Source organism: Podarcis tiliguerta (assembly GCF_965153285.1).
Source record: "Podarcis tiliguerta genome assembly, chromosome: 9".
In the NCBI taxonomy this organism is placed as follows: Eukaryota; Metazoa; Chordata; class Lepidosauria; order Squamata; family Lacertidae; genus Podarcis; species Podarcis tiliguerta.
The window spans coordinates 7,060,526-7,074,616 of record NC_139542.1 but is presented as its reverse complement, the minus strand read 5'-3'; the positions used below and the strand labels follow the sequence as shown (position 1 = coordinate 7,074,616).

At 42.0% G+C, this 14,091-nt stretch overlaps 1 protein-coding gene across 5 annotated transcripts in view; it reads right to left on the bottom strand.

The window, feature by feature from the left end:
* The window catches only part of CTNNA2 (catenin alpha 2), a 516,699-nt gene that overhangs the window by 369,041 nt on the left and 133,567 nt on the right, over positions 1-14,091 (bottom strand). The gene's annotated exons all lie outside the window — the stretch shown is intronic.

Sequence of the window (14,091 nt, the reverse complement as noted above, 5' to 3'; positions counted from 1 at the left end):
CTCGGGATGCGAACAGGATCCGTTCCGTAGCCCCGTTCACATCCCGAACAGAACGTAAGACGTGGCAGCACGTCTGCGTGTGCGCAGGTTGCGTTTTGCTGCTTCCGCGCATGTGTGTGACATTTTGACCATCTGCGCATGCGCGAGCAGCGAAACCCGGAGGTAACGCGCTCCGTTACTTCTGGGTCACTGCGGAGCGCAACCCGAAAGCGCTCAACCTGAAGCGTCTTTATCCCGAGGTATGACTGTATTACCAAGAATGGTATTTTTGTTTCAATCAATTTCGGTTCTCAGCAAGACAGATTGTTTCAATGTATGGCAAAAAGATATTGCTGAATATATCTGGTGGCAAGGAATAAACTGATAATAAAATATCAAATATTGATAGATGCAAAAGAGAGAGGAGGTTTCTCTCTGCCGGATATGAAATTATATTATGAAGTATCTTGTCCTTGTTGGCTGAAGGATGGATGACATTGGATAATCCACATATTTTAGATTTAGAAGGTCATGATAATATTTTTGGTTGGCACGCCTATTTGTGGCATGAAAAAGTGAAAGTACATAAAGGATTAACAAATCCCATAATTAGGGGGGGAAACCTGCATAAAGTATGGAATAAATACAAAAAAATATTGCAGGCAAAACACCACTTTGGCTCTCACCAGTGGAAGCTATAGTGGTAAAGAAAAAAAAATGAGCGAAAGTTGGACAACTTATAGAAATTTATTAAAACAAGAGGGAGGAGAGTATAAATTAAAAGAATTTAAGGATTTATCAGGAAAGCTAACAACATGGATACAATATCATCATTTGAATGAAGTATTTAAGAAAGATAGGATACGAGGGTTTGGGGAACAGATATCACAACTGGAGAGAGATCTGTTGGGATGTAATGTTAAAGTGCTGTCTAAAATGTATAGGATATTATTGGAATGGGAGACAAAGGATGAGCAAGTAAAATCTTCAATGATACATTGGGCAATAGATTGGTTAAAAGACAGATATGGAAGCATGAGAATGATTGTGGAATATGGATATAAAATTTACAGCATGCTAAGGTTTAAGAGAAAACTATATGAAAATGTTATCTAGATGGTATCTAACACAGAGTAAATTGGCAAAAATGTATTGCCAATTGTTGGAAATGAAAAGAGAAAGAATGTATTTTTTATCATATGTGGTGGTCTTATAGTAAGGTTAAAGCTTACTCGGAAATGATATATAAGGAATTGAAAAAGATGTTTAAAATAACATTTGTAAAAAAAACCAGAAGCTTTCCTTTTGGGAATCATAGGGGTAAAACTACCTATAGAAATTTATTCATACATTCAACTACAGCGGCAAGAATGCTATTTGTCCAAAAGTGGAAAGAAGAAGTTCCGATGAAAGAAGAATACAGTGGTACCTCGGGTTAAATACTTAATTCGTTCCGGAGGTCCGTTCTTAACCTGAAACTGTTCTTAAGCTGAAGTACCATGTTAGCTAATGGGGCCTCCCACTGCCGCTGCGCCGCCGGAGCACTATTTCTGTTCTCATCCTGAAGCAAAGTTTTTAACCCGAGGTACTATTTCTGGGTTAGTGGAGTCTGTAACTGGAAGCGTATGTAACCCGAGGTACCACTGTAGAGACAAAAGTTATGGAACATGCAGAAATAAGAAATCAAGTTATGGAACTTACCAGAAATAAGAAATCAAGATAACAAACGTTTTATAAAACAATGGAAATGATGTATTGAATATTTACAAACAAACTGTAAACAGATAAGGACATTGGCAGGATTATTGTAATAACCTTCAGTTTAATAGGAGCATATATCTAAAGTAGATGGATAAATGGATAAGTTATAATATGCAGGAAATGTAAAAACAAAAACAAAAAACTAAAGAACCACAGAAAGAGGAGGAAGGAAGTTGAGTTTTGAAATGTTAGAATGATTATAAAACTATTGAAATGTATATAATTGGAAACCATAAATTAATTTTTAAAAAACAAAACATGATTTTATTTCCATGATCAAAGATAAACGCGTGTTCCATGTCCCCTCAGGGTTCAACAATGAGATTCCACAACAGCTGAGTTTTTAAGTGACTCAAAGTCCTAATTCAGGTACCAATTATAAAAATTTGGGGGTCTTTCCAAAACTGTCTTTACTGGACGCCAGGGCAAACAGATCCCAACAACAGATGCAAAGTAACACATCAGAATTTGTCTCTGAGGCCCTTGATGGAAACTCACAGCCATGAGCTGCTACCCCATCTCAGATTCCAGATGGGCACACATGCATCTAAAATAATAATAATAATAATAATAATAATAATAATAATAATAATAATAAATTTTATTTATACCCCGCCCTCCCCAGCCAAAGCTGGGCTCAGGGCGGCTAACAACAATCAAAACAATCCAACATTCTAACAACTTTTCACCATAAAATCAATCAAAAACAAATTGATGGCAACCAGCAGGCAAGACCCTGTGCAGATTGCCAGAGGAGGGGGTCAGGCTGCGCCCTGACCAAAGGCCTGGTGGAACAGCTCTGTCTTACAGGCCCTGCGGAAAGATGTCAAGTCCCACAGGGCCCTAGTCTCTTGTGACAGAGCGTTCCACCAGATTGGTGCCACAGCCGAGAAAGCTCTGGCTCTAGTTGAGGCCAGCCTAACCTCTCTGAGGCCTGGGACCTTCAGGATGTTTTTATTTGCAGACCGTAGGTTTCTCTGTGGGGCATACCAGGAGAGGCGGTCCCGTAGGTACGAGGGTCCTAGGCCATATAGGGCTTTAAAGGTTAAAACCAGCACCTTAAACCTAATCCTGTACTCCACCGGGAGCCAGTGCAGCTGGTATAGTACTGGATGAATGTGATCTCGCAGCGACGACCCCATAAGGAGTCTCGCCGTGGCATTCTGCACCCGCTGGAGTTTCTGGGTCAGTCTCAAGGGCAGCCCCACGTAGAGCGAGTTACAATAATCCAGTCTGGAGGTGACCGTCGCATGGATCACAGTGGCTAGGTCAGGGCGAGAGAGATAAGGAGCCAACTGCTTAGCTTGGCGGAGATGAAAAAATGCCGCCTTTGTTATAGCTGTAATCTGCACCTCCATAGAGAGGGAGGTATCGAAGATTACACTCAAACTCTTAACGGACGATGCTGGCACTAGTTGCACCCCCGCAAGAGATGGGAGTTGCCCCCTCAATCCCATATCGCCCCGTCCCAGCCAGAGGACCTCTGTCTTCGAAGGATTTAACTTCAACCGGCTCCCACGTAACCATCCAGCCACAGCTTCCAGGCATCTGGAAGTAAAATAGGGTATGGAAACATTACACACATGTGGAGGGAGAGGAGTCGCCTGAAACCTGCTTAAATATGCAGCATCCACAATTTGTGGAAGAGGTTGTTTTTTTAATGTATTTTGTGTTACTTTGTATTTTTATGAACTAATCTTGAAATGAAGGGTGGTGTACGTATTTAATATAAATATATAAGAATACAGTGATACCTTGGTTCTCAAACTTAATCTGTTCCGGAAGTCCGTTCCAAAACCAAAGCGTTCCAAAACCAAAGCACACTTTCCCATAGAAAGTAATGCAAAACGGATGAAGCCGTTCCAGACTTTTAAAAACAACCCCTTAAATAGCAATTTAACATGAATTTTACTATCCAACGAGACCGTTGATCCATAAAATGAAAGCAATAAACAATGTACTGCAGTTACACAATCAATCAGTAGCTGAACTGGGATCCACACAGTCACACACACAAGAAAGAGCTGCGAAAACACAAAATAAATAGCAAAAACAGACAGACCTCGGAGTAACACTCAAAATGGAAGTGTGGCACTCAAATCAGAAGCGTAACACTCAAAACGGAGCATGTTCGGCTTCCGAAAAACGTTTGCAAACTGGAACACTGACTTCCAGGTTGGCAGTGTTTGGGTTCCAAGTTGTTTGCATACCAAGGCGTTTGAGAAGCAAGGTACCACTGTAGTGACTCCCAGACTGATGCACAAAACAAGCAGCTTCCAAATGTTATGCTGTCTGTGTGGAAGCATGAGAATGTCAAATAGTAATGGCATCTTTAGTACTTAGTAGAACAGCCTTTTGCTGCTATGACATTCTGCAAACGGGATGCATAGCCAGACAGCAGCTTCCGGCAGCATTCCTTGGGAATCTGAGCCCATTCCTCCCACTAGAGGTTTTTTATGGGGTTCAAGTCCGGTGACTGTGATAGCCACTGCAGAACGTTCCAGGACTACTTCTGCAACCAAGCCTTAGTGGAATTGGAGGTATCCTTGGCATGACGTTTCCTCCCACGATTTCCCGATACTTCAATGAATCCATCCTGCCTTCCACACGCTGCAGGTTTCCAGTGCCAGAGGATGCAAAGCAGCCCCAGAGCATCAATGAGCCACCACCATGCTTCACTGTAGGCAGTGTGTTCTTTTCAGTGTATGCAGCATTCTGCTTCCTTCAGACATAGCGCTGATCCATGGGGTCGAAAAGCTCCCGTTTGGTTTCATCGCTCCACGGAACAGAATCCCAAAACTTCTGTGGCTTATTTATATGATTTTGAGCATACTGGAGCTGACTTTTATTGTGCTTGTGGGTCAGTAGTGGTGTACGTCTTGGAGTCCTGGCATGGAAACCTTCTGCGTTTTAGTGTGCTTTACTGTGCTCACTGAAATCTCAGTGCCTGCTGCCACCAAGACTTGCTGCAACTCCTTTGCAGTCACTCAAGGGTTTTCCCCATCTGCTTGCTGCCACTGATAGCTTGCTTTTTCTGCCCTGTCCAGGTAGTGTAGCTGCTGTTCCTTTCACTTGGAACTTGCGAACTATGCTTCCAACAGTGTCTCTGGGAACACTCAGTGCCTTCACTATTTTCTTGTATCCTGCTCCTTGTTTGTGAAGGGTGATAATCTCTTCTTTTACCTTCTTGGATCATTCTCTTGATTTAGCCATACAGTCAAACCTCGGGTTACAGCCGCTTCAGCTTGCATTTTTTCAGGTTGTGGACTGCCAAAACCCGGAAGTACTGGAACAGGTTACTGGTTTTGGCGTCACGCATGCGCATAAGTGCTAAATTGTGCTTTGTGCATGCGCAGAAGCACCAAATCGCAACCTGTGCGTGTGCAGACATGGGTTGCGAACGCTGCGGGTTGCAAATGACCTCTAATGGTCAGGGGTCCCTTTACCTTTAAGTTGCTTAGAAAGGGACTAATAAATTGAAATAACAACAATAATAAGGCAGAGGAGATTACAATATTCTTTATTCTTTACAGAATGTGCACAGATGGAATGTAGTAAGCAAGGCCTGTAGGGGAAAAAATATTGATCTGAAAGCTGAATTGGCCTCAACACTTAGGATTTCATGAAATGCTGCATCCATGGGCGGATGCAGTCAGTCAAAAAAATGCCTAAGTGAAGGAGCAATAGAAAAAGACAAATAAACATGAAATTAAATCATTTTTACTTAAATGCAGTGTCTTTGGCATTAATTTGCAGATATTAAATTTTGAAATAGACAGTGTTCCTTAAATATGTAGAAAAAAATGGACCTTTAAATCACCTCACATTGACAAGTCTGACAACACACTGTTTGTTTGGTAATAGGTAATTGTAGTTCTTGAAACTGGTATAAATATCTATAGTTTTGTTCCATTTTCCCCCAGCATACCATCCATGGCATCTCGGGTAGCTGCATGATATAACACTGACAGATCTGCAGGTAATATACTGTTTGATGAAGTCTTTTCCTGATCATAATATTTCTGAAGATGACAATTTCTCTGTGATAATGAAAGGCGTTGTAATGACTGGAGTCGCAACACTGAGATCCAAGAATAACAATTTGTGGTTTTAATTCAGCTGTCACAAAAAACTAGTGTAGATTAGGAAGCTGTCAGAAAGTGATAAAACAAGGCTCACTGATGGCTCTGTATCCTTTCCATATATCTCAGATCAATGACCATTTAAAAAAACACTAAAAATACCCCAGAAGCTGGGGGGAAGGGATTGAGCAACCCAAAAACACAAGAGCAGCAGGCTGGATCAGTCCAATGGAACATCTAGTTCAGCAACATCTTCTCACTGTTACCAACCAGGTGGGAAATTGGCAAGCAAGACGTGCACACAAGAGCACTGTGTCCACTTGCAATTCCCAGAAATTGACATTCAGAGGCACAATGCCTCTGAAACAGAGGTGGCACATAGTCATTGTGGCTAGTAGCCATTGTGTCAGGAACGTCGCTTCCCAGAGCGATGAGGACTCCGAAGAGGAGGGGTGGCAGGCTGGGGGAAAACAGAGGCTTCCTTCCTTTCCATATTGAGAGTGATGCAAACACCTTCCTGTCCTGGAGTGCCGGCTGTAAATTCCCAAGATAGTGTAGGTCAGACAGAGGCAGGTTCAGAGGAACTGTAGCCTTTAGAGACAGCTCCAGAGGGGAATTAGCAAACTGTCCTCGAGTTCCCATGGACTTGACGAAGGAGAAGAGTCCATGCCTGGCGTAAGTCCAAGAGGAGGAGGAGCGGCCGATGGAGGATATCCTGTTGGCGGAGGACCTGCCCTTTAGTGAGCTCAATGTCGTCCTCGGCAGATGATTGAGCTGTGAGCTCAGACTGAAACTACTGTGTAAATACTAATAAATCTAAGCGCAATTAAACCGCCAGCTTCTTGGTGTAAGAGGGACATCTGTAATCCTGATACATTGATAGCCTTTTCCTCCATGAATCTGTCCAGTCCTCTTTTAAAGACGCACAAGTTAGTGACCATCACTGCCTCCTGGGAGAGTGGGTTCCACAGTTTAAAAAGCTGGGTATGTGGCAAGATTGATTACTGGAATGCAACTGTATCCAAGACCTCTCCGCTCCTGCCATAGAGTTTCTACAGCCATCTTCCCCTTTCTGCTGTCAGTGTCAAAAACTGAGGGTGGGAGAGGTGGCAGCATTTGGGAGTCCCAGCAATGCCACAGCAGCAACTGGGGCAACTTACACATCGGGGTTGGGCAAGACTCACTAGGCTGGGGGTATCCATTTGTGGACTACAACTCCAAACAGCCCTGACCGCTGCCAACACAGGCTGGGTCTGATGGGAACTGTAGTGCAAAAAAAAAAAAAAAAGGAACCAAAATGGTTATTCCACCTCCAGAGAAAGATCCGGCTGGAAATGAATCCAGGAAAATAATAATTATAACACACCACCCACCCCTATCTCTGTTTCAAAGTTCTACCAAAATAATAGGGCTGTGAATTCTTTCCATTCCTTTGTATCCTAAGAATTGATTATATTCAGTTCTTACTGTCTTGCTTTAAAGGAGTTAGCCAGAATGTTAACTAAACCTATTGAGTGAATGGCCTGAGTCATTTGCCAGAAAGGGACTGATTCCTTAAGCTTGGCCATATCACGAACTATACATGAAAGCATTTGTCTTCTAATGTGAAGTACAATTACCACAAAAAGCTTACTGCACGGAGCATTTCATGAATTTTAACTTTTAACTTGGGGGAATGTTCCATGCAATGCCCACTAGATGTCTCTATCACACAACAACAAAAATATAACAGGTAGCAAATTCCCATTGCTAAATCGGTGAAAGAGAAAGGGCAAAGAGTGTCACACACACAAGCTATAAATTAAACATAGTAGCTATTATCAGATTTTTGATTTGTTTTATTTTTAAAGAAAACAGAAGTTGAGAATTTCACTGGAGGAATAGAGGGGCAAAGGCTATTTACCCCTTTTCTGTCTGCATCTCTCCTCCCCTCCCCTCTCTGTGTGTCTGCGCGTGTGTACGAGTGTACTTTGCAAAAGGACGCAACAAAAAGGGTTCTTTTTCTGCATCACCACAGCTTTGCCTCCAGGCTTACGCCCGCTCTTTGTTCCTGTATCCATTTCTTTGCCATTGGCACTGTCAACACAGCATTGTTGAAAACAGTTGCTTTTATTCTGTTGCTTCCTCTGTCACTGAGTAATTCTAGAATCACATTAGCAAAGAGGTTCCCATGATTTTCCGTTGTTGTTGCTTCTTTACTAGACTTTTCCCTGTGTTTACCATTTTAACTTTCATGCCTCAGTTTGCATTTTAAAATGCAAACACAATAGATCTGTTTATCAGTTATGCTGGAAGTCATTTGATATCCAACCGTCCATGTGACACCTCCATGTTCAGAGTTGCCATCCAGCTGACTTCTTTTAATCATGATGCTAAGACTTCATATTGCAATAGTCTCCTTTCTACGTCCTGTCAAACGAAATAAGTTAGGGTAAATGGAACTTCCAGCTTTAGAGGTAGTTGATAGTTGATCTCTGAATGCCAGGGTAAAAGTAAAGGTAAAGGGACCCCTGACCATTAGGTCCAGTCGGAGCCAACTCTGGTGTTGCAGCACTCATCTTGCTTTACTGGCCGAGGGAGCTGGCCTACAACTTCTGGGTCATGTGGCCAGCATGACTAAGCCACTTCTAGCGAACCAGAGCAGTGCACGGAAACGTCGTTTACCTTCCCGCCAGAGCAGTACCTATTTATCTACTTGCACTTTGATGTGCTTTCAAACTGCTAGGTTGGCACGAGCAGGGGCCGAGCAACGGGAGCTGACCCCATCGCAGGGATTCAAAATGCCGACCTTCTGATCGGCAAGTCCTTAAACCACAGAGTCATGCAGGACCAAAGACAGCTTGGCTGATTTCCTGCAGGCATCTGGCTGGTCTCCTGTTCTGGATTAAGTTTACAAATATATATAAAAGAGGAGTTTTATGGGGTTAAGGAAGAGAAAGTTTATGTGGTTCACTAGTGAACAGAAAGCTTCTTGCAGTGCCTGTTATGAGAGGCAACATCAATTGATCAAAAATGATCAGCTTGCTTTGTTTCAAGCATGCATGGTTTTGTTTTTGTGAATGTGCATTCTTGAAATGCCACTTGATTTTTTTCTTCTCCCACAGAACAAAAAAAAAAAAAGGTTACATTTACATTATGTAAAGGTCACATTTACATGATCAATGTGCATACCCTTTAGGTATACTTCACTCTCCTAGTTTCAAGAGTCAGGATATTCTATTATCTTCTGTAATTTGCACTGCAACTTTATTCACTCAGTCATTAAAGGCATTTACACCCTACTCTTGAGCAGGAAAACTCCCACAGTGGCTTATCAATCAATAAAAACCAAGTCAGTTCCTACCCTCAGGCTTGCAATCTAAAAATACATGACAGAAAATGAAATATAGGGTGAGGGTAGAGGAGAGAAGGAAAGCAAACTCAGGCACCAAAATCTTAATGTTTCCCTTAACCTTCTGAGGTTCTTACATATGACCAGCTTGTCTGGAAATGGAATGTTCACAATTTAAAAACAAACGGTAACCCCTGAAGTGGGGGAAAACATGATAACCCAACCCTCCTGGAAGTTACTAAAAGGCAATCAGAGTTGTTGGCCTTTCAGCAGGGGTGGAGAACCTGTGCCTCCTGTGCCTCTTCTTATGCTGTTGAACAAGATGAATTTTAACAGGGAGAAATGTAAAGTATTGCACTTGGGCAAAAAAAATGAGAGGCACAAATACAAGATGGGTGACACCTGGCTTGAGAGCAGTACATGTGAAAAGGATCTAGGAGTCTTGGTTGACCACAAACTTGACATGAGCCAACAGTGTGACGCGGCAGCTAAAAAAGCCAATGCAATTCTGGGCTGCATCAATAGGAGTATAGCATCTAGATCAAGGGAAGTAATAGTGCCACTGTGTTCTGCTCTGGTCAGACCTCACCTGGAGTACTGTGTCCAGTTCTGGGCACCACAGTTCAAGAAGGACACTGACAAACTGGAACGTGTCCAGAGGAGGGCAACCAAAATGGTCAAGGGCCTGGAAACGATGCCTTATGAGGAACGGCTAAGGGAGCTGGGCATGTTTAGCCTGGAGAAGAGGAGGTTAAGGGGTGATATGATAGCCATGTTCAAATATATAAAAAGATGTCACATAGAGGAGAGAGAAAGCGGACACGGAGCAATGGATCCAAACTACAAGAAAGAAGATTCCACCTAAACATTAGGAAGAACTTCCTGACAGTAAGAGCTGTTCGACAGTGGAATTTGCTGCCAAGGAGTGTGGTGGAGTCTCCTTCTTTGGAGGTCTTTAAGCAGAGGCTTGACAGCCATATGTCAGGAGTGCTCTGATGGTGTTTCCTGCTTGGCAGGGGGTTGGACTCGATGGCCCTTGTGGTCTCTTCCAACTCTATGATTCTATGATTCTATTCTATGATTCTATGAACTCCATCTCCCATCAGCCCTGAACAACATGGCCAATGGTCAAGGATGATAGGACGTGTAGTCACAACAACCTTTGGATGATCACAGCTTAACCCACCCCTGCCACACAGCATGTACAGGATACCTCCAGCCCACAAGGTTCACAAGCTGCCAAAATTTGGCCAGTGAGACAGTTCTCCCCAAGCCACCTATGATATCAGTTATGGAGCAGATAAAGGTGCAGCTGCAAGAGAAGTGGAATATTTAAAGTATGTTCCTAATTGTTTGTTGGCAAGCAGAGCTCGTATTTGGCTCCCTTTAAAATTTGGTGCCAAACGCAAGCCCTACTAGGACTGCTTCGACTCAGGAACTCCTGAGTGGACCTCATCCCTGCTGAAAGCAGATTGCAGGTTGACACTAAATTCAAGTTAAGCACTGAGTGCAAGGCCCACTCAAATCAGGTCCACTCAGGGCCTCCTGATCAGAGCTCCTGCGTGAAACCAATATCTGCCCAAAGCAGTGTTTGCAAGTTGGCACTGTGCTTAAAGGCCCATATAGTTAAAGCTATGGTTTTCCCAGGAGTGATGTATGGAAGTGAGAGCTGGACCATAAAGAAGGCTGATCACTGAAGAATTGATGCTTTTGAATTACGGTGCTGGGGGAGACTCTTGAGAGTCCCATGGACTGCAAGAAGATCAAACCTACCCATTCTTAAGGAAATCAGCCCTGAGTGCTCACTGGAAGGACAGATCCTGAAGCTGAGGCTCCAATACCTGCCACCTCATGAGAAGAGAAGACTCCCTGGAAAAGACCCTGATGTTGGGAAAGATGGAGGGCACAAGGAGAAGGGGATGACAGAGGATGAGATGGTTGGACAGTGTTCTCGAAGCAACCAGCATGAGTTTGACCAAACTGCGGAAGTCAGTGGAAGACAGGAGTGCCTGTCATGCTCTGGTCCATGGGGTCACGAAGAGTCGGACACGACTAAATGACTAAACAACAACAACAACTGTGCTTAAAGGAAGAATAGAATAACAGAGCATGCAGGGTGTGCTTCTGAATTTCCTTGACCTGACCTCAAGTGATTGACAAAGTGTTTCATGGATGATGGGATGTATCCATTTCACCATCCCCTGGCCCAGCTGGGGAGAGCAAGTGGAGATGTGTGATCCTTGCTTTCTGCTTCTTGTCTAACTCAGAAACTACTCAATCAATTACAGTAATTAAGACAGTTCCACTGAGACCAAATAAAGGATTTAAAGTAATCAGCTTTTGAGCTCCTGCCAAAACCAGCCACCTAGTCTGAGGAATACTAAAAAGCACAGGTGCAAAACAGCACACATGTGTCAAAACTCACTTTGTTTTCAAGTGCAATCAAAGTCATAATTTTAGGGGAAGGGGAGTTGGATTGTTCTAATGGCTTGAGAGAACTGCTGGTTTTATTTATATTCTGATTTTTTAAAAGTGATTTTTAACTTTGCCCTTTTTAAAAAACTTCTTTTGACAATTGCAAGGTATATTTTATATTATCTGTAAACTGCTTAGAGGTCTACACTGAAGCAGTATTCAAATTATGTGAAATAAAAATAAATTAGCTAGCTGCTAAACCCACTGTATCTCATTAAAGTGTTTCTTTTTTTAGGTAGCATGGAACTTGTTCCCTAGTACCTATATATTCAAATCATTAAATGCATCTTCTACATTTTGGTGTCCTAGAATAAAGTAGCTAGCAGAAGATGCATTACTCTAGAAGAAGTACAGTAACTGCCATAATCTAATCTCAACTTTTAAGGTGCACTTTAAGTAGTGATATGTTAAATACTGAACGCAGGATAAAAGGAAAGAGGTATATAAGTTTTAAAAAAGATTGAAAATACAAAGTTTCACATAATTGATTTCTAAGTTTTGGAATCTGCACAAATGATCCTTCCAGACCAATAAATTACATTTCTGGCTGCTACACAAAACAACAATTACTCTGCAGAAATATCCAGATAGGAGTTTTGGGGTTTCTGAGATGCAAACAACCAAAATTAAAATACTTGCCAGACCTCATTTTGTAAAGTGTAATTGACGATTCAGTTCTTTAAAAGCCTACTTTCCAGGATGGCCTGCTGCTTTCTAATATTTTCCCTGTCATCAGAAGTTCCAGTCCTGTCTTATTGAAAGAGAAAGTTGTTCTCATCACTTTATTCTAGAAGATTTATTTTGACCTTTATCTGAAATCTTTGTAATGAAAGTTCACATTATACAGGTCTGTTTGATAGCTTTAACACATACATGCAAGAACCAAGAGCAATTTTAGAAATGTAGGCAGCAGCTGAAGCTATATGTTTATGTTTCAAGGGAAATACAAAACTTATTTTTGAAGGGCATACATAGTAAGCTCACGAAATATCTCATGCACCTGAAGAACAAAAAAGTCCAAAGGAAGCAAGTCACTCATACATAAATTAGGAATACTGTCATATTAATAATGCAAAATCACTTCCCCTTTTTAAACAACTTACAAATTATACTAGAGAGATAAAATGACATTTCTCAAGCCCATCAAAAAGTGTGAAAAAATTACCTGTAGTTAAAAGGATGCAAGTAAAGTACAGCAGTGTAGAGTATCTGCTGGAAGCTCTGCATAGTGTCCTCCATCCTATTTGTTATTGTGTTTATTATGATGCAACACAATGTCCCCTGTTGGTGTTCAGTGCAGTCCTTTCTGGATGGCATTGACTAGCATTAGCTTGAAGCTGCCAAGCATCAGGTGATTTTAGTGAGCTTAAAATGTGCAGTGCATATTACCATGTGGGAAATGGGGAAGGAGGGGATTTTATGCCAGTTCCAGAACATGATCAGACTAAAGTAGCATATATTTGGGAAATTCCTCTCATCGCTGTAGGCATTTTGTATAATGTGTATACTAGCCTAAACATAAAGACTATAGGATCGTGTGTTACAGTCTCTACCTGCTCTGGTGTTGGTTTCTAATTATTTTATGTAAAGCCATCATTGATGCCAAGTAAATTCCTCACACATTTGCTGCAGGAACCCTCAGTTGGTCAAGGCTGATGATACACTGGCAGGAAAAGCCAGAAAGCGTTTCATACTACTTATCTCGGTTTACACTAATTTATAGGCTGCCTTTTTGAGAATAGCCCACAGGAGGCAACACAAGTAAAAGTAAAAGACACAATTCATTGCAATGCAATACAAAACCAAACCAAAAAGCTAACGATTTATTTACGTAATTACAAATTTAATTGTAATGAAAATAAATCCTGGCAGATAAAAAATAATACACACTAAAGCACCTCTACAAATTAAAATCATACAGTAGGACCTAAATTAACAAAAAAGCGGGACAAACTAAATACGTTTTTAAAACCGTCTGCACTTCCATGGAGAGGGAGATCCACAATCTGGGGACCACTAAAGGAAAAAATGTATCTCTCATGCACAGAAACTTAATTGTGAAGGTGTGTGCCTACAAGGAAAATCTTAGTACCAGGTAGGCTTATAGGAGATCTTTCAGATAACATGAGCCCAATAGTTTAGTGCATTGTATCAGGGTCAGACCTAATATTAGGCTGAGTGAGGAACCTGCCTCAGGTGGTAGATGCTGGAGGCACAAAGTGGCAGAAGAAGAAGAAGAGTTTGGATTTGATATCCCGCCTTTCACTCCCTTTAAGGAGTCTCAAAGCGGCTAACATTCTCCTTTCCCTTCCTCCCCCACAACAAACACTCTGTGAGGTGAGTGGGGCTGAGAGACTTCAGAGAAGTGTGACTGGCCCAAGGTCACCCAGCAGCTGCATGTGGAGGAACGGAGACGTGAACCCGGTTCCCCAGATTACAAGACTACCACTCTCAACCACTACA